This window comes from Anabrus simplex, chromosome 2, assembly GCF_040414725.1.
Source record: "Anabrus simplex isolate iqAnaSimp1 chromosome 2, ASM4041472v1, whole genome shotgun sequence".
NCBI classification, from domain to species: Eukaryota; Metazoa; Arthropoda; class Insecta; order Orthoptera; family Tettigoniidae; genus Anabrus; species Anabrus simplex.
Window position 1 is genome coordinate 597618191 of NC_090266.1, and position 25471 is coordinate 597643661.

The 25471-nt window shown below is 41.4% G+C and overlaps 1 protein-coding gene across 3 annotated transcripts in view; it reads right to left on the reverse strand.

The window, feature by feature from the left end:
- Positions 1 to 25471, reverse strand: part of LOC136862937 (uncharacterized) — a 636984-nt gene that overhangs the window by 429896 nt on the left and 181617 nt on the right. Inside the window, exon 1 of one of the 3 annotated variants that reach the window (XM_067139227.2) lies at positions 15169 to 15292. The exons of the other annotated variants lie outside the window; for them this stretch is intronic. The gene's annotated coding sequence lies outside the window, so the exon portion shown is untranslated. Of the gene's footprint in view, positions 1 to 15168; positions 15293 to 25471 lie in introns of those variants that run through there. 3 annotated transcript variants of the gene reach the window in all.

Genomic DNA, 25471 nt, shown 5'->3' on the forward strand with positions numbered 1-25471 from the left:
GGGAAGTGGAAATGGGAGACAGAGGTAATGCTCGGTGCAAATACACAATTTTCTCGTTCGTTTCCCCACAGTCGCTTCCCAGCCCCAGTAGGCAGTGTAGAAGTTTGTTCTGCACAAATTGTCCGATATGGGAACCGCGTAGAAAGAGAAGATGAACTTGTACCAAGAATACAGGCAGCTTTCCAGGACGTTCGCGACACACCGCACATCGTGAACAGAGTCCAAATATCACTCCTACACCTTTGTGAACTGTACATCGAAAGTAGGAGGGGGCGCATTGAAAATCTACTGTACTCAAACCATTGGGCATATTGTTTCCTTCGTTCAGTATTTCATTCCATTTACAATGTTGTGAGTGAAGGAATACACAATCATGGGGCGGCAGCGTTGCATCTTTAAGAATGTTAGGAGATAAAGGACGTTACTGCGTCTGACAGACGAGAAGAGAAACAATCTGGCACATTCCTTAACTCACAAGTGTGTCTTAATTACAGTGTGTACTTGTACTGTGTGTGTGTGTGTGTGTGTGTGTGTGTGTGTGTGTGTGCAGTTACGGCTGTTAATGAACGAACTGTGGATATTGGCTGTAAGAGACAAGGTCAATCCTGTGCAAGTCGAACGAGGAAAGCTGTGCATACGCGCGGAGCATTATCACCTTCTCCATTATACACCCCACTTCCCCTCCCTACCGTTCTCTTCCCTGAAGGATGGCAGCAGCTTGTGCTCTGATATAGGAAATATGGCAAGTTCGTCAATTTTAATCGTACGCCTGGAAGTAACGAAGTAATGCCATTTTCTAGAAAAAGAAACGTTTCCTCCGCCAATCCGATTGCACCATTGTTCTTAACGTAATACGAAGAGCATCCCAGATTTTTTTGTCTGTGTAGTTCCGTATACGACGTGGGATGTGCTAGGTGAGGCTGTTACCATTACTTTCCGTACAAAGTTGGGAAGTCTGTAACTCAAACGATCGACCGAAGGGCTTAAGTGCAGTGGGATTTGATGTTTTGGTGTGTACTATCCACCCCCACCTCCGATTACTTCCCACATGTTTGGGATCACTATGTATGATAATATTCCTCTGAGTAATCTGCAAATTAATCGCTCAAACCATTACAGTATAATATAAGGAGGCCAGATACAGGTACTCAAATTCGACGTGTTTGCCATATTTTAAGTGCAGAGCTAATCACTTATCTATTATTCACAATTTTTCATAATGAAAACTAATACAATCCTAGAATAAGCACAGATCAACATCGTTACTGCAGGAACCTGAATAACTCAGAAATAAATATAGCTTAAATTATGATATGTTTAACAGCAGCATCAATCTATCAATTATCTAATGAGTAATGACGAAGTAGCCTACAGAAGTATGAGTCATACCTTACCTTCGCTGTTGAATTCCAGTCCCGATCACGGTCGTTATTCGAATTCCAGTCAATGCATGTAGAATTTAAGAAATTAATAGGCCTATACAAATAGTACAGATTCCACGTAGCCTCGTGGCTATGATATTAACAATGACATAAAAATACAAACTTCCTTTAGCTCTAGTCAATAGTTTTAGTTATTGCCACGACTATTAACTCATATAAGCCCGTATCATTTTTTATATAAAATATTTAGGATATTCTACTAAAGTAGTCCTTAGAACTACAGAACTCATACTGCATGCGTTAAATAAAGTTATTATTTGTATACGTTGTTTTATTAATATGGGTCGTTAACGACCCGATGGAAAGATACATTGTCTTTATAAATGAAGTTGGCTTTTTGTATTTCTTTGGCTATTTTTCAGTTTATGCAGACAATAATTGCTCATTTGACACTTTTTACTAATATTTGATTTTAAAATGTGAATTATGCAAATGCTGATTCATATGCTCCATTATAACGTATCACATACGATACATATTAACAAGTTTTGTTAGAAGATATTCACTTCCTCCGAAAATGTATCTTTACAGTTGTTTGATTTTGTATCCAGGAAGTTAAAGAATTTAGTTTGAAACCTCTTAAGCCCTATGGAGTTCAAGAAAACACTTATCATGGAGCGCTATGCCGCACTTTACACGGGCCTTTGTTGTCTAATTTTGACAAACAGCACACCGCCGTCGTGGTTGCTGCATGACGATGAGATGCTCTGCCTTTTCCTTTCGTACTGACGTAGGTATTATCCGAGGAGTACCTAGGAGGCGATTAGGTCCTGAAAGCGATCTTGGTGAGCCATGTTTCATTAGAAGTGACCTTGCAACTTCTCTGTGGACCTTCAACATGTCTAATGAATATCCCATTGATTTTGCCTGTTGAAAGGCATTGTTCTGTGATACGTCAAACATCCAGAAGATGTATAGGGATATACCACTTCCTTCCTCTGATTGCAATCGGTAAGTGAAAATGTTGCCATCCATCTGATCAACACCTCTCACGTAGGTGTTACACTTTTTAAATACATTTGGTTGATGCACATCTATCTAACTCTTAGTGGCAGCAGAATAGCGTCTCCCAGTTCCTAAGGGATGCCTGCCAAATTCACTGGAGAGGAGGGTAACAACACTTTTGTCATACCAGCGTACATCATAAATGTTATTTTCTTCATCTACATAGCAGCCATAAGAACGTCGCTACAATTTTTTCATGTCTTCTTCATTCATTAGAGGATACTTTTTGACAAGGTTTACTCGGCCAGTGCCGGTGAACTTGACGTCCTTCGACTGCAGTAATGAAATCAGTTGAAGTGAACTGAAAAAAATGTCACAAAAGACAGATAGGGGACACTGGGATAATAATTTTGTATACTGTCGATCAGTTATAAAACCACTCTCACGCCAAGACCAAGACCAAGATTGTTTTCAAGAAGCTTACCGCTGCCTTGATACAGATAAAACCGAATACAATAACCCTGTTTAGTGGCTGCAACCCAAGATGTAAATCCGAAGCGAATGGGCTTCCCCCTTATGAACAGTTTGCAGCCATGTCTACCGAAATATGAGATCATGGCTTCAATGCTCACTTATTTCTGTATTGGTGCATATTTCAGGAACACTTCATTCAAATGATCAACAAGGGGCCTAATCTTTGTCATTTCATCGGTCTTATCAACATGTCCATTGCCAACAATATGCAAACGGCGGAAGATTTCCTCAAAACCTGTTGCGTCGTATGCAGTCTGGTATCAGTTTATTATGACAATCATCACCTAACTCGCAATACATACGTCTCCTTGGTAGGGGTGCAACGACGCTTAGAAGTAAAACACCAATGAAGCAATAAATATCTTCGCTAGATAAAGTGAAATAGTGGGCTTTCTTTGATCCAGCATACGCAACACTGATTTTAACAAACTGCTCTATAATATCAGCATTCATGAATAGTTCAAAAAAGTCCACAGCATTACTTTCCACCGTCAGTGTATGAACTGGTCTCGGCAGACGAGGAACCCATTCAGTATCTGGCACAATGAATGTCTCACTATGAGTCAACTCTGCTGTCACTTTCACGCGTTTCGGTCTCAGAACAGAACCGTTTGTAGAAGTAGTACCTAATGTACTTGGCCCTAAGTCCAGATGGTCACTGGCTACTACATCTACAACAGCAAGAGGTGGCATACCAGGCTAGCTATCATCACCTTCACATCTATTTATCACGAGATGAGCAGCTGCACGTAACTGTTGTCGACTCAACTTGTCTGGATTATTAGTCTCCATCTCGCGAGTCACCGTCTGTATCATTTCCTTCGTCATCAGGTGGTTCGACAAATATAGCAATAGAGCCCACTGCGTCATCATCAACCAGAGTATCGAGTTGCTCGAGTACTACAAAAGTAGTCACACTTCGCGAAGCCCTGAAAAAACAACACAATATACAAACATAATCACCTGAAGAAATTAAAAATAAGCAGACAATTATATATTTATTTATAGTTATTTTCCAAAAATAATATTCTTTTGAGCTGCCTGGCCTAGGCGGTAAAGGCGTGCTCGGTTCGCCCGGAAGGACGTGGGTTCGAATCCCCGTCAGGAAGTCGTAAAATTTAAGAAACGAGATTTCCACTTCCGGGGGTGCATATGACCTTAAGGTTCACTCAGCCTACACCAAAAATGAGTACCAGGTTAATTCCTTGGGGCAAAGGCGGCCGGGCGTAGAGCTGACCACTCTAACCCATCACGTGCCGGGGTTAATAATGGTGGAAGCCTTTACCTTCCACTCCTCCAAGGGCCTTCATGACATGTAAGGAGGTGACTTTGCTTTGCTTTGCTTCATTGTACATGAAAACAATTGAAAACTGAAAACTTCGGAAAGAAACCAAGTAGGTTACTACGATATTTGTCCACCGGGTCTTTAACGACCCAGACAAATTTTACACGCAATAAACCAATGTGTATGACTCAAAAGAGAACATTTTCCATACAGACACCTAATATGAATATAATTTTACCTAAACCAATCACTGAACTATATATTCCATGCCATTTGTGAACGATACTTACAATTTTTTCCTCAGTACTGCATCTTCTGTGGAACACGAATGAGAGCATGCATCTATAAATAAGGAAACAACACGCACATTGTTGTTGAAAAAGGCGCCAAGATTTAGAGGTACAAACAACAATGCTTAATATAATACTGTGGATCATTATTGTAATAATTCAGACATTGTACGAAACACGAGTGGTGGATATACACCCATGGGTGGTTAACGACCCGACGTGCATATATGCGTTAATGAACCAATATAAAATTATGAATTTACAGAATTTCATGCATTTCATTCTACGGAAAATATTAATATTATAACTTAATATTCGTAAATAGTGTGAAATTGAACTAATGTAGTCTTTCAACTCCCGGTCTAGGAAGCCAATTATAACGGCCGACGGGATTCGTCGTATTGACCACAAGACACCTCAATCTGCAGGCCTTCAAGCTAAGCAGTGGTCGCTTGTTAAGCCATGCTCCTTCGCGGCTATTGCGCCATGTGATTTGGGTTTTTGTCATTCAACTTTTAATTCGTTTTTTTTTTTTTTACGTCGCACCGACACAGATATGTCTTATGGCGACAATGGGACAGGAAAGGGCTAGGAGTGGGAAGGAAGCGCCCGTGGTCTTAATTAACGTACAGCCTCAGCATTTGCCTGGTGTAAAAATGGGAAACCACGGAAAACTATCTTCAGGGCTGCCGACAGTGGGGTTCGAACCTACTATCTCCCGAATAGCGGATACTGGCCGCACTTAAGCAACTGCAGCTATCGAGCTCGGTCAACGTTTACTAGTTCTCTTCGTGATATATTGTATAAACAATACCTTCGCGTATATACTATATTTACTCAAACTATTCCCTGCCACCTCTTCACGTTATCATGAGAGTAAATTTATAGTATTCATAGAAATGGCAGGTGTTCGCAATCGCAATAAATTCGAAATGTGCCAAAATCGTGTAAAATTAAGTGTACCATTGTGGTTTTCTAATCCGCAGTGAAATTTAAAATTACCAAGTGGAGTGACTACTACGACTATGGAGTCAAGCTCTGTATTCCGGACATGAGTGGGTACATTGGCTGTCCTGAAAATGGTTTTCCGTGGTTTCCCATTTCACTTCCAGCCAAATGCCGCCACAGTTCCTATTCATAGGCCGCAACAGATTAATTCCACCTCCTTACCCAATTCCACCCCTCACTCATTCATCTTGATTAGCTTCTCAAGTGAGTTTGGCGTCAGGAAGGGCATACGGACGTAAAACATGTCATATAATATTATCTCGCCTCATTCCTGATCCCGTATCAGGAGTGGGATTAAGGAACACACACACACACACACACACACACACACACACACACACACACACACACACACACACACACACACACAAAATGAAGTGCGAAACTGAATAATGAAATATATGTATTTCTGTGAAAGAAACAGGCAATCTCGTGTATAAGAAGCAAATAGTCATGAAGAGCGTGTGCGCTGTCTCTATTATACTTTCAGCTGAATTTATATCAGATGACTGGCACAGGTCCTGACTTTTCCTCCAATAGTTTGTTCCCTTTAGTGGTGCCCGTTCAAAATCGCCGCGCGGACCTCTTGAACATCCCAGACAGAGCCGGCGTGCGAGCAAGTTACCACTGCAGCAAGAAATAAAAGGAGAAAAGCGAGCTAAGCAGGAGGTCGGGGGTTGCAGAGTGGGCTTCGGACTACAGGTGGCCACCTGGTCCGTGGACAACGGCTCTGCACTCCCGACCGACGAACCGAGCAGAGGAGGGTTGGCCGCGGCTCTGCCGTGGCTCTACGCCTCTGCATTCGAGAGACGGAGGACTGGTGCCCACCTTCGGCTGCCCTGAAAATGGTTTTCCATAGTTTTCCATTCTCCTGCACTAAGACGATTGCCGGGACAATTCCTTTATAGGCGACGGCCGCACTCACCTCACCTTCTCCGCAAACCACTTCACCAACACAAATCTCCTTGGCCTGAGAGACGGCGTAAACGTCTAGGAGGCCCGGCGTACCCAATCCGGGTACGGATTGAGAACTTTCACGCCAACGCAAGCCAAGTAGGAAGACCGCCACTACGTGGCGAACCCTGAGGTCCGACTACGGAACAACCGCGGGATCATAGAGACATACTGAGGGGCTCATCTCGGTTCCTTCAAAAGTCACTTACCTTTGTTAAATTAGCAAGTCCAATCATAGACTTAACTCACACAGCAGTGACAGTTAAAGTACGGATTTATGCTTAATACACTCTCAATACTGTACTACAGTCCAGCTCCACGGCTAAACGGTTAGCATGCTAGCCTTTGGTCACAGGGCCCCGGGTTCGTTTCCCAGCAGGGTCAGGAATGTTAACCATCGTTGGTTAATTCCGCTGGCACGAGGGCTGGATGTATACGTCGTCTTCATCATCATATCATTCTCATCAAGACGCGCAAGCCGTCTACGGGAGTCAAATCAAATGACCTGCACCTGGCGAGCCGAACGTATCCTCGTACACTCCCAGCACTGAAAGCTATACGTCATTTCGTTTACCGTACTACATACAATTCTCCGTGTAGATATCGTTATTCTCAAACAGTTACTTAATGGGTATTTTTGCATCGAGTAGGCCCTACTGTGCCCCTATATTATATTTGTTCTGAGCGTCAGAGACATATTCTTATATCACCAAGTGCATACACACTTGTTAATTTAATTTCAGTGGTTATTAATACATTATCCGCGTTGGATAGTCTGAAAATTTATTTCATTTGGGCACAAGAGTCACCCATCTATACCTTGAATACTATCTAGTATTCAAAGTTTGTGGAATTACATCTGTTCGTATGGTGCACATAAAATACTTGCATCTTCATTATCGACTTATGCCTTTCAGTTCGCAAGACCCTGAAGTTACCACGCGCCTCCAAAATCCTCTATTTCCTACTAGCTATATGGCTTTGTTTAGTTCACATCTCTTATTAAAAACTTAATTTAACCATCGTCGCTTTGGTCTCCCTCCTAGTTCTCTTACTATCCATGGTCGAATTCATTGTTCTTCTAGGTAACCTTTCCTCCCCATTCGACTCACATAGAAGCCAATTAATACATAGAACTTCATCTATCGAGTTCATTCCTAAGTTGGACTTCATCTTCTTATTCCCAGTGCCCAGCTACCGTTGCTCCCACCCGTTTGTACCTGCAATCACTCTCACGGAAAACATGATTGATATCATTGGGAACATGTCCGTTGCTTCGATCTTGTAAGATACCCTGTATCCATCCAGCTTTCAATCCTGTTCAAAAGAGTCGGTCTGAAAACAGACCGATGTAAGGATAGTTTTGTTCGGAAGGTTAACTCCTTTCTTACAAAATATCACTGATTGCAACACTCACTGCATAACTTTGCAGCACTTCGATTCTATTTCACTCAGTATTCTGCCATCTTGGGAGAATACACATACTAAATACTTGAAATTATCCACATGTCGGATTTTCTACATTTCTCAGTTTATATTCAAGAAATATGCTAAAGGAACATAAACAGGGCGTTTCAGGAAGAATAGCAAATATGATATGGACTATTTAGAGTAAAAGTAGGCCATATAAACACGCATCCGATTGGGAGTGTGTATGCAGAAATACAGCTCTGTGTATGGTACGCACATAAACTGCTTTGCAAAGAAATTAAGACACACGCAAATGACTTATTGATGCATATAATGTTGCACAATCCTACGTCCTTTTGTCTTGGATGGATGGAGAGCGAAGTCAACAGAGAAGCAAACACTAGAGATGAATTGGTTGCTCGCATTATGCAATGCTCTGCCCCCATAAAAGAACACCGTGACTATCTGACGAGCTACTCATGCAATTACCGACAGAGTTTCATATCTGCTTTCTAATATTGTCTTCTCTGGTTCCATTCTTACTGACATTTCTTTAGTCTGGGAAGTGCTGATTTTCATATAATATTCGCTGCACCTCCTTTCAAGCTCCAAGATATTAGATTGTAGGCTTTCAGCACAGTCTGTCGTTGCTACTACATTTCGAGACAACTAAATCCTTCGCTGCAATTTTATACTTCTCAGAAAATGATCCATGTATACTAATAATAACTTAGGTGAAATATTACATCCTTGTCCAAACCCTGTAAGTATTTTGAACCAAGGACGCATTCTACCTTCAATTTTAACCGCGGCCCGATTGTCAACAAAAACGCCTGTGAATGCCTGTAATAACAAGAGCTAGGAATTTCAGGTGCCGTAGCTTCATAATTATTTGCTATTAAAATATTCAAATAATTCACTTGTCTTACAAAGAAGACATGAAACATGTTTGTTCGCAGCTTCTTGCACCTTTTCTCTATGCCACTACCGTTCTGCACGTTAACTCTGTGTCAGCACCCTTCAGGACTTCCCCCATCTCATATACATGATCATTTGCTGAGTTTTATTCCCATAAAAATTGAACAAAGGATTTTTAAAAAATAAATCGACATATTTCCTACTTTTTATATGTTTGTTCTAGAATTTACTGTCTTATTGGTGGTAAAATATTACTATTACCTCAGCGCAGTCATGTTAGGACGGCCCCGTACCTCCCTCTTACTCGGAGGCCCCGGGTTCTATTCCCGGCTAGGTCAGGGATTTTTACCTGGATCTGAGGGCTGGCTCGAGGCCCACTCGGCCTACGTGATTACAATTGAGGAACTATCTGGCCGTGAAATAGCTACGCCGGTCTAGAAAGCTAATAACGGCCGAGAAGACTCGTCGTGCTGACCACATGGCACTTCGTAATCTGTAGGCTTTCGGGTTCAGCAGCGGTCGCTTCATAGGCCATGGCCCTTCGGGAATATTGCGCCATGGTGTTTGGTTTGGCAATCATGTTAGGTGAAAGCTTTCATATTAGTTTGCACCTCAATGAACTCCCTATAGGCGAAAGATGCAAAAACCATTTTGCGCGTCATCGCACTACAGTTTGGCAAAAGCTTTTGAACAGGAAGAAAAGGAGGAAGGTGAAGTTCCAGCAGTCAGTATCGCAGACTGCTGGAGCGGGCAACGAATTTAAACTATTGTAATTTTTCAGTGCTCATTTTTCCTCACTTCTCACTGGATGAGGTACTGCGTGTTTATTTTTTTAAACATTTTTAAGTCTACAAGTCATATCTTAGATGCTTTAAAGAATGATTCCTTAGCTGTGAAGAAGGAAGAAAAACTAGCACCTAACAGGAATTGAAAGATGAACATTTTACTGTGCATGGCCACTCATTCCCGATGATGATGATGATGATGATGCTTGTTTAAAGGGATCTAACATCAAGGTCATCGGCCCCTAATGGTACGAAATGAGACGAAATTAAATGACAAATTAAAATCCCATAAACATCCACTGACCACAATTCAAAACGTGAGGACGAAGAATGAATGGATGGATGGATATGAATTTAAAACGATCAGTGGAACCGACCCATAGTGTCAACAAATTATGGTACTACACACAGGTAATGAAATTCGCACATGTATTACAGACTTATGCTGTTTCACACATTGCGGCGTCATTTACAGACAACACAAGCCTATGGTGTTCATCACATAAGGGTACTAACCACAGGGACTCGTACTATCCCGTGGTGTTCCTCAAATAGTGGGTACTAATCATAGGCAAGCCAGAACCATGGGTTCCCTCATGTAGTGCTACTAATCACAGGTACTGTAAAAGCCGTCGCGCCCTCGTTTGCTACTAATCACAAACATATTTGTACCCAACATAGTGGTACTACGCGCAAGTAAAAGCGACCCATGGTGTTCCCCGCGTGGTGGTACTAATCACAAGCAGTTTCATGGTCCCTTTTAAGTCGCCTCTTACGACAGGCAGCTTTCCAGACAGAAAATGACAGAAAATGAACGTGGGAAAATGCGTGATGATGTTAAACACTAATAGATGGAAAGGAACCACTGGCGGGTACTCGAAAGCGGAAGGTGGAGCAGAGCTTAGCCATAAAACCTAATTTTGATCATTTTTCAACAAACAAGGATCTGCTGTTCATTCCAGACTACAAACTAAATATGCTCCACTTATGTGTGATGAAGTGAAACGTTCCTTTTCGACATACAAATACTCAATGAGCGGAGCTGCAGCTTCACCGATGAAAACAATAAATATATATAAATAACAATTCCTGAACGAGCGACTTTTATATCATTGTATTTTGGGACTGCCCTAAGAGGGAATTTTTAATACATATGTGAACTTGTATCCTAATATGTAATGTTATTTGTTATGGTACAATTTGTAATGGATATTTACATTTTATATTTGCACATTTTTTCACGGTTTTGACCCAGATTGTGCACCTAAAGTTCCTGCTCTAGACTATACCCTCGTCCCACAATCTCCCAGTACGGATAACGTATTTTCCCTTGGTACTCTGTCAAATGTCTCCTCTAGATCTAATGAACATAAATGTAACTATCTATTCCTCTCGTAACATTTTAAAAGTTAACTGATGCATACTGAAAATCTGATCCTGGCATACGCTCTTTGGTCTGAAACCAAAATGGTTATCATCCAACTTACTGTCCGCCATTGATCGCGAACTCCTTTCCAAAATGTCTATGAAAACCTTGCCTGATAAACTGATCAATGAAATACCTCGATGGTTTTTGCAACGCTATTTCCTTTCTTGTACATAGGTGAGATCACTGCTTTCGTCCAATCAGAACCTACATAATGTGCAACAACGAATATGACTTAAATGATGCAAAAATACCACACAAGTGAGCAACAGTACAACACAAATGAGCTTTGAATTTATTGACGTAAAAACGCACTTTCTTTGGAACAATTCACGGTAGATGTTAAAAATTTCCACTCCCGACTTCAATCCATTTTTAGCTCCGTCAGTTGTGAAGATGTTCTTTCATGAGGACAGAATATAAATAAATAAATAAATAAATAAATAAATAAATAAATAAATAAATAAATAAATAAATAAATAAATAAATAAATAACTAAATAAATAAATAAATAAATCCATTATATCTACGTACCCCTATTAACCACTATATTATGCCCCTAATTTCCTTATTTGTTATATTATGTATACTTATTCTCATTCTCCCAATTACATTACAAAATTCTTCTAGTGATTTCTTTCTTTTACACTGTGAAGCAATTCGTTTCCTTTCAATATCCTGAACTCTTAGATATGTGTTTTACATATTCCTAGCTGCACTATGCAATCCGTTTCACATTCCTACCGTTTCCAAAATATCCCGTACCCCATCCACCTGGTATCCTTGGTTCTGATATTTAATTTGGTTCGTGGTATGATACGATGCATATTTAGGTGATCTTCTCATTCCAACGATATGAGTCTGGAAGTCCATCTTCGAGTAGTTAATTGGTACGTAGGTACATATTTTGCGATATATTACTGGACACTTCAGTAGAATCGGCCAACGGCCGTAGCCGTGTTGAAACACCGGATCCCGTGAGATCTCCGGAGTTAAGCAACATTGGGCGTGGTCAGGAGTTGGATGGGTTGCCATGCGCTGTTAGTGGGGGGTAAGGGAATGGAGGAGCGGAATGGAACTGGCCACCCTGCCGCACGTAAACTCCGGCTCAGGAACACCTCTGCGGAGGTTCGGACTTGCCTTCGGGCAGAATAACCCTTACCTTACCTCAATAGAATCACATGCATTAATAACAGAATCTGAAGTCAACCTGACCGAATTAGTTTAGAACATAATTCCTGTGCTATCAATTGATGATTCTTACACATCGTACCTAGTATTGTGAAACCCTCATCACCGAGACTCAAATAATACTGGCAATGTAGACTATACGGAAATTAAATGTAAAGGGAAATTCCAATGTTTGATATAAAGATGATCAAAATAATAACAACACGAACAACAAGAATACGAACAAGAAAAAACAATAACAACAACATTTATAGTAACAGAAACAACAAGAATACGAATAACAAAATGCAGTAATAATAACAACAACAACATGTATTTGAAATGCTCAAATATTTTGCCTACTTCATAATGCGACGTCAGAAAATATTTAGTCTACTTCTGTAAATGCTATGCCCAGCTCTCGTGACGTAATGCTGAGCTCACACTTGCAACAGCTAGCCATCCAGTGCCCAGTTGAAATAAGCATGACAACAATGAAACACTTTCTTTATTACTCTTGATTTATTATCTATAATCCATGGTATTTAGCATTTACATTAACGCTTGGTGTATAAACTATAAGAATGAAGGCCAATAGATGGTTCAGAAAATATGCTGAACTGGCTCGATTACGATGGCTTTATGTTCTGTTCTCACTGCGTACAATTCTGTTAAAGGGACTAATGGTCAGAGGCGAAGCGTCAGGGGAGACAGGTTAGACAGCGTGCACCCTTGACATTTTGTGAACGAAATATTGTCAAGTTAATGCAATTATATATTAGAACATTAATTATTTCCACATACATGACATTATTGTATTCACCTCTTTACTTATTTTCGTCTCACTTCGGCAATGCTCGGTCTCGAGTCAGTTACACGAAGCACGTAGGCGAAAGTAGACACTGCTCATTCTGTGTATGTTCGCTTTGATTTTCAAAGCATTCAGATATAGCAACACTAACGCTATCTGTAGGTCCTGACTGTGGAGCAATGAATTTCCCATTGCGAGACTTTTTCGCCCAGTAGACAGACTTACCAGCGTCTCTTCTTGCTCTCATTGGCTAGTATTTGGATCTCAATTATGACGGGGAACTTATTGGCTACCATCTCAGGCATACTTTTAATGTTATGAATATGAATTTACTTTATTATAAGAGACGTCCAAAAATAAAATAATGATATTCAAATACGAAGCATAGAAAACTTACACCTAATAAATGAATGATACCATCAAAACCCTTCAAGTACATGCATTTCCTTGCTCGCCAATATTAGTTACACTATTATAACCCCAACAACTACTGGCCTACATTCTTAATAATGAACTCCAGAGTGTGTATACAGAAACAACAAAATTTCTTAACTTTATGCTGTCTATTCCGTTTTCGTCCGTATCTAGCGAACGCGCCATGAGTGCCTTGAAACGAATTAAAACCTATTTAAGGAATTCAGTGACCACCCAGAGACTAACTTGGGAACTCGAGCTACAGAGAAGAGATTGCTGTAGCATCTTAGCAAGACGCCTGACACCAAAACGAGAGTAACAGATATATTTGCTTAAAGAAGTACAGGAAGATTGAGCTCATTTACAAGAATATTGTTTAAGGTAACTTGTACGAAAATCTGTTTCTTATTTCTCTTATTAAATCAATAATATAGTATTCAGAACAGATCTGTATGCGTCGAAAAAATTTCAGATGTAATATGATTAAAATGGTTTAAATTTAACAAAATAAATCTCTGTCTACCCCCTTACTTAGTTCACGCTTGGCCAGTGCTAATGGTATATCTCAAACTAAGCTTCTTCATGTGACGTAAGGTTTGGAATGTGGACTTCTGGACCTGCATTACTATAATGACAAGGGAATTAGCAGTGATTATTTATTGGATAATGGCAGCTGGTTTAAATTATCATCCGCAGAATCTACAATCTGGTATTCAGCTGGTCCCTGCCCCAGAAGTCGCATAGTCTGGAGCGATCTGAAGATGAAGCGATTACACGGAATGCATCAATAAGCTACGGCCAAATTTTCAGGATACATCCCTCACACGTACAAGAAGAAAATACGTTATATGGAAATTGGTCAGGAGAGGCTTAATTTCCATGTTATAACTGATTTTCTACATTTCTACATAATATATTAATCATGGAAGAAACATAGGGACAGAACGTACCAGCATAACACATGAAACTCTATCTTACATGAAATGTTCTAAATGCCCTCCGTTAGCACAGATACATATTATGCATTAGCCCGCAATCGCATTGAAATCCGGATGCGCTGATTTATCCCTGGTTTACTGTGTGTGGTTCCTCAGCCTTCCACAATACGGGCATGGAGACACTCTGCATCTTGTACCGAGTTTGATACACAAGAGCTTTCAAATGCCCCAACAAATACAAGCCTAGTGGGCTTAGCCCAGGAGAGCATGGAGGACAGGGAATTAGTCCACCTCTAACTATCCATCTATCATGAAATCTGTTATTTAGAAGCCGACAGACATTAACACTCAAATGAGGAGAAGCTCCATCGTGCATGAAGTACATGTTTCGTCGCCCTTTTAAAGGCACGTCTTTTAGCAGAACGTGCAGGGCATTCTCTAAGAACGCATGGCAAGTCTAGCCGCCTAGCCTGGATGGAATAACACGAGATCCAAACCAATAGTCAGCAACAATGCCGGCGCAAACATAAACAGAAAAACTATGTTGATGACGTTCTTCAACAATTGCGTGAGGATTCAAGTCAGCCCATACGTGCTGATTATGAAAATTTACAATATGATCACGCTGAAACGACGCCTCATTCGTGAATAACACAGTTGCACTAGAATCATGGTTGACACATTGTTTAATAAAACATTCACAGAAGTGTACGCGTGCAAGAAAATCAGCTGTTGATAGCGTCTGCACACGCTGTAAATGGCATGGATACAGCAGGTTCTCATGCAACACAAGGCAGATAGTCATGTGGTCAACATTACTTGTAATTAATTGCCTTACCCTGACAATAGGGTCCTCGCCAACTGCATGAAGAATTGCCTTCTCTACTTGCGCAGTCCTCGTCATTCTAGAGCTCTCGCAGTCGCGAGTAACAGGCTTAAACGTCCCATAAAGGCGATGACCAGTTGCTTCAAACGTTTTCCTTTCGGGGCACCTTCGTTCTGGAAATATCTCCCAATACAAACGTTGAGGTGCACGACCATTACAGTGTGCAAATCCATATACCAAATGGGCATCTGTCAACTCCGCGTTAGTGTACACTTCCACTGCACTGTACCGGAAATAAAGTCCGTGAAGAACGCTAATAAACGGTTACGTGTTTGCCAAGTTCGCAATGAACACTAAACAGTTGATGTTACGTGTAGTATGGCAATGAAATGTCAACACAAGCAATGAGGCGAGTCACATGTCAACATTACCTTCGGTCAAATGGAACACAAAACTGGCGGTGAACCTTAGAATTGCAACTTAAATAGACGTATCCAAGAGACCATACGCAATAATCTAGGGTTACATAAGCGCATCCGTGATTCAATGTGACAGCGGGTTGATGGATACCTCAATGCTAACAGAGGGCATTTTGAACATCGATCTTCGGAGAGCGACCGCGGTGATTGTGTCAGATCAGACAGCATGAAATCGGCTGCACGACGGAGGACCGATATCAAGGAGGTCTGTGTCGAAAGTTCCTCTCAAGCCATACCAGAGAGCAGCCCGTGTAAGGTGGGTAACTACTCACAGCCCGTGGGAACATGAATAGTGGAAGCGTACGCTCTTTTATGACAAGGTGACCATAGGCTTGCACCCACAGCAGAGGATCATTGTATTCTGGAGATGATCCGGTGAGAGATGAAACGAGCCCTCCATTCGGGAGCGTCATCAGTAGCAAGGATGTTCAGTCATGTGTTGGAGTGAGATCAAGTTTGGTCGACGTCCGCATCTAATTCCTGCCCAGGGTAACACGACTGGTCTGGTATACAGTGATAACATATTCCAACCTGTAGTGATAGTATTTAGTGTCACCATGAACGAGGGATTTACACTAGTGCATGTTAATGCTTGTGCCCATCGAGCTAGAGTAGTCTATCTGTTCCTTATGACGCATGACATACTACGAAAGGGGTGGCCGGCATATTCTTTGGACATGACTTGTGTTGAACATGCATGGCGTGAACTTAAGAGAGCAACTGGCCAGCGTCCTAATCCTCGTGCTAACATTCAGCAACTGACTAAAGCTGCTGCAAAGGAGCAGGATAATCTTTCCCAAAACCAGTTAGCTTCTTTGGTGCTGAGCAGTAGCATACTGAGGGGTACCAGGGCTATCAGTGAAGCCCGAGCTTCCTCTGTGGATCAGCGGTAGAGTGTCGGCCTCCGGATCCCAAGATAGCGGGTTCAAACCCGGCAGAGGTAGTCGGATTTTTGAAGGGCGGAAAAAAGTCCATTCGACACTCCATGTCGTACGATGTCGGCATGTAAAAGATCTCTGGTGACACATTTGGTGTTTACCCGACAAAATTAATTAAATCTCAGCCATAGACGCCCAAGAGAGTTTCGGTTTACTCGGTCTGCCACCTAGTGGGGGCCTAGAGTAAAACGCAACGTCGAAATTGACGAGCAGACAGCCAGATGGCGTCAAATTGAAATGTCTGCACACGGTAGCTGAGGCCATACGATTATTATTATTATTATTATTATTATTATTATTATTATTATTATTATTATTATTATTATTATTATTAGTGAAGCCCGAACCTCAAATGAGGAAGATGGAAATCTAAATAATATAATGTAGGCATCTGACACATCGTTCCATTTACAAAATATGAAAGCAATGAGAAAAACATCGCTCGTATTTCTGAGTGCAAGGTATCGGAGACGTATCGCAGTCCAGGCAATGCGTTCTTCTCCCCTCGCCTCACCTCGTGCGGCACGTTGCTGAAAGTCCCATAAGTGCGGGGACCGAGGGGATAGGTGGACAAGGCTTCGCTCCGTCAGTTCACCACTCGCCCTCCCACTGCTAACGAGTGAGGGGGAAGTCGAAGTCTCGAAGTTCTCCGGAAGACTCGGAACAGATACGATTGACCCACCTGCATGATCACGGGTTCGATTCCAAACTACCATGCCTTCCTCATGATATATATTTCCTGACATCATACTTCTGACTTAGTTATACAGATAACAGAATGCTAGTATTTCACTCCCGTGTACTTCTACATCCTTGTAGGAAGACACACGGAATGCTGTTATAGGAGTAATATAATTTTCTTTTTATTGGTAGATCTAGTCAAATGAAATGCAATCTTTTAGGTTCAATGTTCTCTTCTGTCGTGTGGAATCGAACCCGTGATCATGGTTCGGTCACCAACACTGATCTACCGAGGAAGCTAATAAATCAGTGAACGACGTGTACAACAGTAGGTAATGCTGTAAAATTCTACATTTTAATTTGATAATAATAATAATAATAATAATAATAATAATAGTGCATAGCTTCTTGAAAGACTTGGTGGTGACTCAATGAGGATGAAATGAATGGCGAAGACGTCATAAACAACCAAGTCACGGGAATTAAGAGTACGAGGAGTTCGATCCTAAGAATTGAACCGGGGCAATCGGACCAAAGGTAAGCATTATATCAATTTAGCTACAAAGCCGGGCTTTAATTTGCTATGCACTATGCTACCATCTCCACTGATCAGGCGTTGAGTATAAGCAGTGGCAGAGGCGTAGCAGTAGCTTGTGAAACAGCCATGACAATACAGCAGGCTACTCTGGTGGCTCAAAACCCTAAGACTTGATGTTCACCAAACCAGCTGTAGTGGCAAGCCACGTCTTGATCTCAGCGTACGTCACTGATGCTGAGAATACCTCGTCGTGTTCAAGCATTCCTCAGAGCCCGAGGTGGCTATACACGGTATTGATCTGCCAGATAGTGAACGACAGTTTTGTGTTCAAAACCTCACATTACTAGCTTTGTGCTTTTCTTGTGTTTATGCTGCTTTTGCATAGCTGACTACATGTTAATATTCCTTAAATGCACCCTTCGATTTATGTAATGTGCAGTTGCCGACATATTCTTGCATAATGGCACTGCTTCAATGTAACGTTGACCCATGATTTTCCACGCAAGGTGGTACTAGTCTCAAGCAACGTCGATCCATGGTGCTCCGCACGTAATGATCATGCTTGTAGTTTTAAGGGGCCTAACATCGAAGGTCATCAGCCCTCCGCACGTAATGATACATATCACAAGTAATCTCATGGTTCTAAATTATCATCCCTTTTAGTCGCCTCTTACGACAGGCAGGGGGTACCGTGGGTGTATTCTTCGTCTGCGTTCAACACGCGCAGAGGGTCAGAAAAAATTGAACGTAAATGTTCGTTGTGTGTAACAACATAGTGTTGTATTTACAAGTGAGGTGTATCATATTTTGATGTTGTATGTTGGGTATTCAGCCCGAAGGCTGGTTTGATCCTCTGCAGCTCCGCAGAGCTGTCATAAATAGCTTAGGCATCACTGAAGAGGCGTACTAGGAAAATGAGGAGTGAGGTAGTTTCCCGTTGCTTTCTTCACCGAACCAGCCGTTGCTATTACATATCAGTCTGCCAAGCCCACTGAAATGCATGCACCAACCGACCCTATGAGCGATATTTTCACACCATTCATAACAGGGACGGGCTGCATAAGCAATGGTATTATTAGCATCACTCATACCTCAGTCACTTTCATATTGTCAAAGCCAAGGATGAGATTGAGACAGGTCAATGAAAGTAGCAAATTTGATATAGCCCATACCAGAAGACATAGTGAACTGTAAACACTACATCTCGCCAGCAAAGGCATATCATATTTTGATATTAATTAAAATTAAGTATGATACAATTTGAAATGTGAGGAACATATAATACCATGCACTCATTCTTTCCTTGAGCAACTATACGCACACACATAGCAAAATAAGAAGTGCAATAAAATATAATATGCTAAACTTTTATGAGCACTGCAGTTATGTTAACTTGCAGTCACTTCAAGCACTAACCACACGCTCGACTTGCCTACAGTAATGATAATAAGTATTTAATTACAGTCGATAGAGTAAATATTGGTGGTTGTGGTATATAAAATGCAGTTTAAGGTAGACCTACCCTATCTGCACCAGGGCACTGCTTTGTTGAGTAGTCCGACGCCATAAATTTCTCGCAGAGTTTGTAAAATAACACTGCAATGAACTATTTCCTCATATTTACTGTTCAGGATTACTGATTGAGCACTATGTTCTCAGGCACAGAGAATGTGCACTCTATTCCTTCGCTAAAAGTTTCAGGAATCCCTGACAATGAACAGGTGGATAAGACAGTGGAAATTTATCACGACCCAGCATCGTAATATGTTTCCCTACTAAAATGGCGTCAACTGATGCATGAGAGAACACGAGGTAAATCACGGATCAAGAATGCGGAAAATTGTACGCCAGATTTCCACCAGAAGTCGCAATTAATATTTTCACATGGCGATTTATCGGTATGATTGATTGAATGAAGGTGAATCACGGTCACTTTTAGTGTATTTTCATAGAGCTGAGGTGGTATGTCATCAGATTTGAACTTGTTATACCAATGTGGATGCACGTTTAGTTATAGATCTACTGCAGATAATCACTGACAGTAGGACATAAAATTCCTACAGTGCTAATAGGCTGTCCTCTACTAAAACGATCATGGCGCTATGACGGTCCACTTCATTACAGTATATGTCCGACTCGTTAGCTGAATGGTCAGCGTACTGGCCTTCGGTTCAAATGGTCCCGGGTTCGATTCCCGGCCGGGTCGGGGATTTTAACCTTAATTGGTTAATTCCAATGGCTCGGGGGCTGGGTGTATGTGGCGTATTCAACATTAAAAATCATCCTAGGTAGGGCCCTCATCTTCACAGACATGCAGGTCGCCTAACAGGCCGTCTACTAGAAAAAGACCTACACCAGGCCTTTCCGGAGTATATGCATACACTATACTTTTCTAATGTTTGTCAATGGCTTTAAAATATGCAACACCTATATTTTGGATCAGAAGTCTTGACATCCTCCTGTTATAGTGCTTTTGCTTCCTACATCCAAAAGTATAAGGGGCCTTATGGACAAAAAAGTGGACCTGTTTCCCTTCCATATTGGCTCTGCCATTATTAAGAAGAAAACAAGAAAAACAAACAGGACCCGCTACAGAATTAGGGAGTTTCGTGTTGGCTGTCTGAAAATATTTGCTTCCAATGTCAAGAATTATTGATTCTGTAGATGCAAATTTTAACTCTTCAATCAACGAATGATTTAATAATAATAATAATAATAATAATAATAATAATAATAATAATACGGATATCGTATCTTCAAAATCTATTTTCAGTTCAGGAAAGGAATCCTATCCTTGACTGAGGACTGCAATGGGGTCTGTCAGCCTCATGAACTTAACTGACGAACTATCTGATACGAGAGCCTATGGACCAGGCCAAGCAAGTCAGACAAATCAAGTGAGGAAGTCGTCATGCTGACCACGTGAGAATACAATACCTCAGGTCAGGCAGTCCAAGGCTAATGGGATGTATATGCCGCATGTTTAGTCATAGTTTCACCACCACCACCACCACCACCACCACCACCACCACCACCACTGGCTAAAAATAAAGTCCCAGGATAAACGAAATTCGGGAGGCGTGTTTGCACATCTGAAAGGTGACTCCTATCCGAATTTGCTTGCTAGTCGATGAAGAGTGGAGCACCATTATGATCATAAAAAGCAAGTTTGCTTTAAATACGTTCTGTACACTTCGTGGGCGTTCGATGTTGACGTTATGAGGTAGGTGAGAGTCGAAGGTGCCATGAAGGAGACGAAGAAGGCAGTATCAGCAGCCTACTGGGTTTTAACGAGGCCTCGTAATAGGACTAAGAGAATGTGGATGTTCTTTCTGGAGGAGGATGTGGCAGGGATGTGTTCACAGTGCATCGGTGTTGACGATAATGGTCCGGGAAGGCACTCTCTCAAAAAACCGGGGTCCGGCCGCTCACAGCCCATTAACGAAGAGGGAAGACCGCTGTATTTGCCACATGGCTGTGGTGGATCATACTCCATGTAGACAAGCCTTTGCAGCCTCAGTTGGTACCATAGTGACAGTGAACTGTAACAAATCGATTACTTGAGTGATAAGTATTGACGACGACGAAGACAATGATGATGATGATGTTGATGATGTTTGTTGTTTAAAGGGGCCTAATAGCTAGGTCATAGACCCCTAATGGTACGAGGTGTGACGGAATGCAAATTGAAATTTCAAAATATATCCACTGACTAAAATCTAAAATCTAATTTAGAGAAAATTATCGTGAAGCAAAAACAATTAGTGGATCCACGTCACAATGTCTTAATTACTGGGATGATGCATATTATCTGAAGGGATCCAAAATCCAGGCCACCGGCCCCTCACAATGGTACTAATCACTAATAAAGCAGAGCTCTGATGTTCCTCCTACAGAGGTACTAATCACAGCTCACGTAGACTCATGGTTTTACTCGCATAGCGGTACTAATTACAGGTAATGTAGACCCATGGTATGTCACACACAATGGCACCACTCCGAGGTAACACAAACCCATGGTGTTTCGCACATAGGGGCACAACTCACAAGCAACGCACACCGATGGTCTTCATCACATAGTGGGACTAAACACGGGCGCCGGTATTCCCGTGGTGTTCCTCATTTGTTGGAACTAATCACAGGCCACACATACTCGTGGCGTCCCTCACATAGTGGTACTAATCATAGGCAATGCAGATCCACGGTGTATCATATATTATGGTAACGTCTACAGGCAACGCTGACCAATGGTTTTCCTCACATAGTGGTACTAATCACGGGCGCGAGCCAAACCCGTGGTGTCTCTCACATAGTAGCACTAACCACACGCAAACGTAGACCCATGGTGTTTCTCATAAAGTGGTACTAGTCAGAGGTAACGCAGCCCCATTCTGAACACAGTCGAACAGACCAGTGCAGCACACGTGATGGCCTCTGTCACAAGCAACACTCAGACCCGTAGTGTTCCTCACATAATAATACTGCTCCTACATAACGTACACCCATGGTTTTCCTCGCACGATAGTACTAGTCGTAAGTAATGTCGACCCATGGTGTTCCGCACGTAACGGTAACTAATCACAAGTAATCTCATGGTTCTAATGCCATCATCCCTTCGGGCAGAATAACTCTTACCTTACCCTAGGTCTCGAATGCTCTAATAACGTCGGGGTCGGAAAAGAACAAAAGTTGACCAAGGGAGGTCGGACAGTATAGATTAAAGAGAGGAGCCTGGCACAAGCAAGTGGAAGCAATGCCAGGACTCAGCTAAGGGGCCCGTGGTCGCCAATCCAAGCTCCCAAGTTGAGAGCCCCTGGGGTCCCTTTTAGCCACCTCTTACGACAGGCAGGGTATACCGTGGGTGTGTTCTTCATCTGCGTCCCCCATCCACAGGGGGATTTGAGCGACAACTCCGAGCTAGATGCCCTGTAGCGTTCGTGCCACTATCTCCGAATCACTGCTACCTGCGACATCAGTGGTGTCAAGCTCATTGGACACCGGAGTGGAGATCTGTTGTGTTCTGAGATGAGAGCCGTTTCTGTCTTTGTGCCTGCGAAGGCCGTAGGTTGGTAAGGACGACGCCAAGTGAACGCTTGGAACCAAACTGTGTGCGGCGTCGACACACTCGACCTATACCAGATGTTTATGATTTTTTTTTGAATTGAATTGAATTGAATTTATTGATAATGATGATATACAAGCCACTGAGGCTGAAAAGCCCCTTTATGTAGTGTCTACTTATAACACAATACAAGTTTATGAATATACTAACTACATTTTAGAATATTAAAATATCAAATTAAACATTAAACTTAAAATTAAACTTAAAATTAAAATACAGATACCAATTCCAATAAAGTTAAAACATAAATCATATAAGAAGTAGAAAAGCATATCATTCGATTTTTAATATTTTAGGCTACAAGAATCTCAGGAATATAAAAAACAGAAACAATTTTCTTAGAAATATACATATTTCTTATTATTGGACACAAGAATACCTGATCTCAGCCCCTTGCGTACTCCTCCAGGAAGATAGATGCTAAGGACTGCTTTAGTTGGGTGCAGTTCCTGTCATTTGCGAAACGGTGAAGGTTAAAGACATTGAAGATACGGGATGCAGTGCAAACAAAAGATTTGTTAAATTTAGTGGTACGATGAAGGGGAATTTGAAGGGTAGTTTTTGTAAACCTATTATCTCTGTTATGTACTGACTCCATAGATTTAAATGCATTATATAGGTAGGGTGGGGTCTTCAGTTTGAGAATTTTGTGCGTAGCAACGGCTACTGAGATTTCCCGTCGTTCATGGAGTTTCAACCATTGCAGCTGAATGTAATAGGGTGTTATGTGTTCATCACGCCTGGCATTTGTCACGTAACGAACACATGCGTTTTGCACCCTCTGTAGTTGTATGTTCAAAGTTTCGGATAAGTCGTTGTATACGACTGATCCATAGTCAATTATGGGGAATTATGGGAGAGATTTCCTTTGACAGCAGGAGCACTCTCGTCGTTATCCGAACAAGGTCGACCGGATTCGTACGTCAGCCTGGTGAGTGAACCGGTTGTGCTGCCATTCATACACAACATTCAAGTGGGTGTTCTCCAACAGGATAACGCTCCTCCTCACACCGCTGCCGTCGCCCAACGTGCTCCACAGTACAGTATGTCGACCAGTTGCATTGGCCTGCAAGATCACCAGACCTTTCGCCACCGGTTGAGTTGGCCGTGCGGTTAGGAGCGTGCAGCTGTGAGCTCTCATCCGGAGATAGTAGGTTCAAACTCCACTGTTGGCAGCCCTGGAGATGGTTATCCGTGGTTTCCCATTTTCACACCAAGAAAATACTGGGGCTACCTTAAGGTCACGGCCCTGTCCCATCATCCCCATAAGACCTATCTGTGTCGGTGCGACGTAAAGCAACTAGCAAAAAAATCCTTTCGCCCAATTTGCATGTATGGGACGACAAGTCCAACGTGATTCAATAGCAGCATTAACCGTTGCTGATTTGATTGACTAAGTGCAACAGGCGTGGAACTCCATCGCAAAAATGACATATGGCACCTGTACGACACAATGAATGCACGTTTGCATGCTTGCATTCAAAATCATGGCGACTACAGCGGTTACGTACACCACCATGTCACATGTCTCTTTTGGCATACTTGAACATGTGACCTGAAAACTTTTATCAAATAAATATATTACCTAGACAGCTGCTTGGCCTAAATTGTATTCCTCTAAACTAATGTTTTATTGGTGTTGAGATTTCATTTTTCGCCGGTGTATCCGTTTCATTCTTCCTCGTTGCTCATCTTTATACAGTTATTTGAAAGCTTTCATTCATTGTGGTGTTACTTGTACGTCTTACCTGAATATTCATTGTCCTTAAACATCGTGTTTTGTTGGCGAAAAAATATCCACAGTTGAAACAATGCATTAATTTTCTGATAAAGACACAATGCCATTTCATCGGTTATGTATTTAATGCTCCAATTACAATAGGTGAAACTATAATACACACTATCAAATTTTATGGATGAAAATGAAAAACAAGCACAAAAATACCGAGTCAATTAAATTTGAACCATAAAGCAAGTCAAAAATTAAAATTATTTTGCTAAGAATTATTGCAAAATGTACCCATTAGTGACATATTAGATTCTTCCGATCCCGACAATAAAACTCAGAACATTCACAATACTAATAACAATAGTATAAAACTGATTAAATCATGCATCCAAATTAGCTTTCACATATCCCACACTACTGTAAGAATAAAAATGAAGTTATCACTCATGTACTAAATATGTCATTAATAACAATTACAAATTCAAACAACGATAAACTGAAATCAATAGAACATCCACATGATCTTAGGTTCTAAATATTGTATCCGTATTTTTAGCCAGTGGTGAATTTTTATGAAGTGAGCAACAGAACAAAGATTGACTTACAAGCAAATAATAGTTCCTAAAATTAAATATTAATTGATGCATATATCATTTAAGATAGCTTTAGATAAATATACAAATATGTTGAGAAACTTGCTGATATTAAAGACGGGCCTGGTTAAAAGGCTTCTGTATAGTAATCTATCTTGAATCATGAACGACTACAACCCTTATATCAAAATCATACTTTAATATATATTGTATTTTCTCTAACCGACTGAGAAGG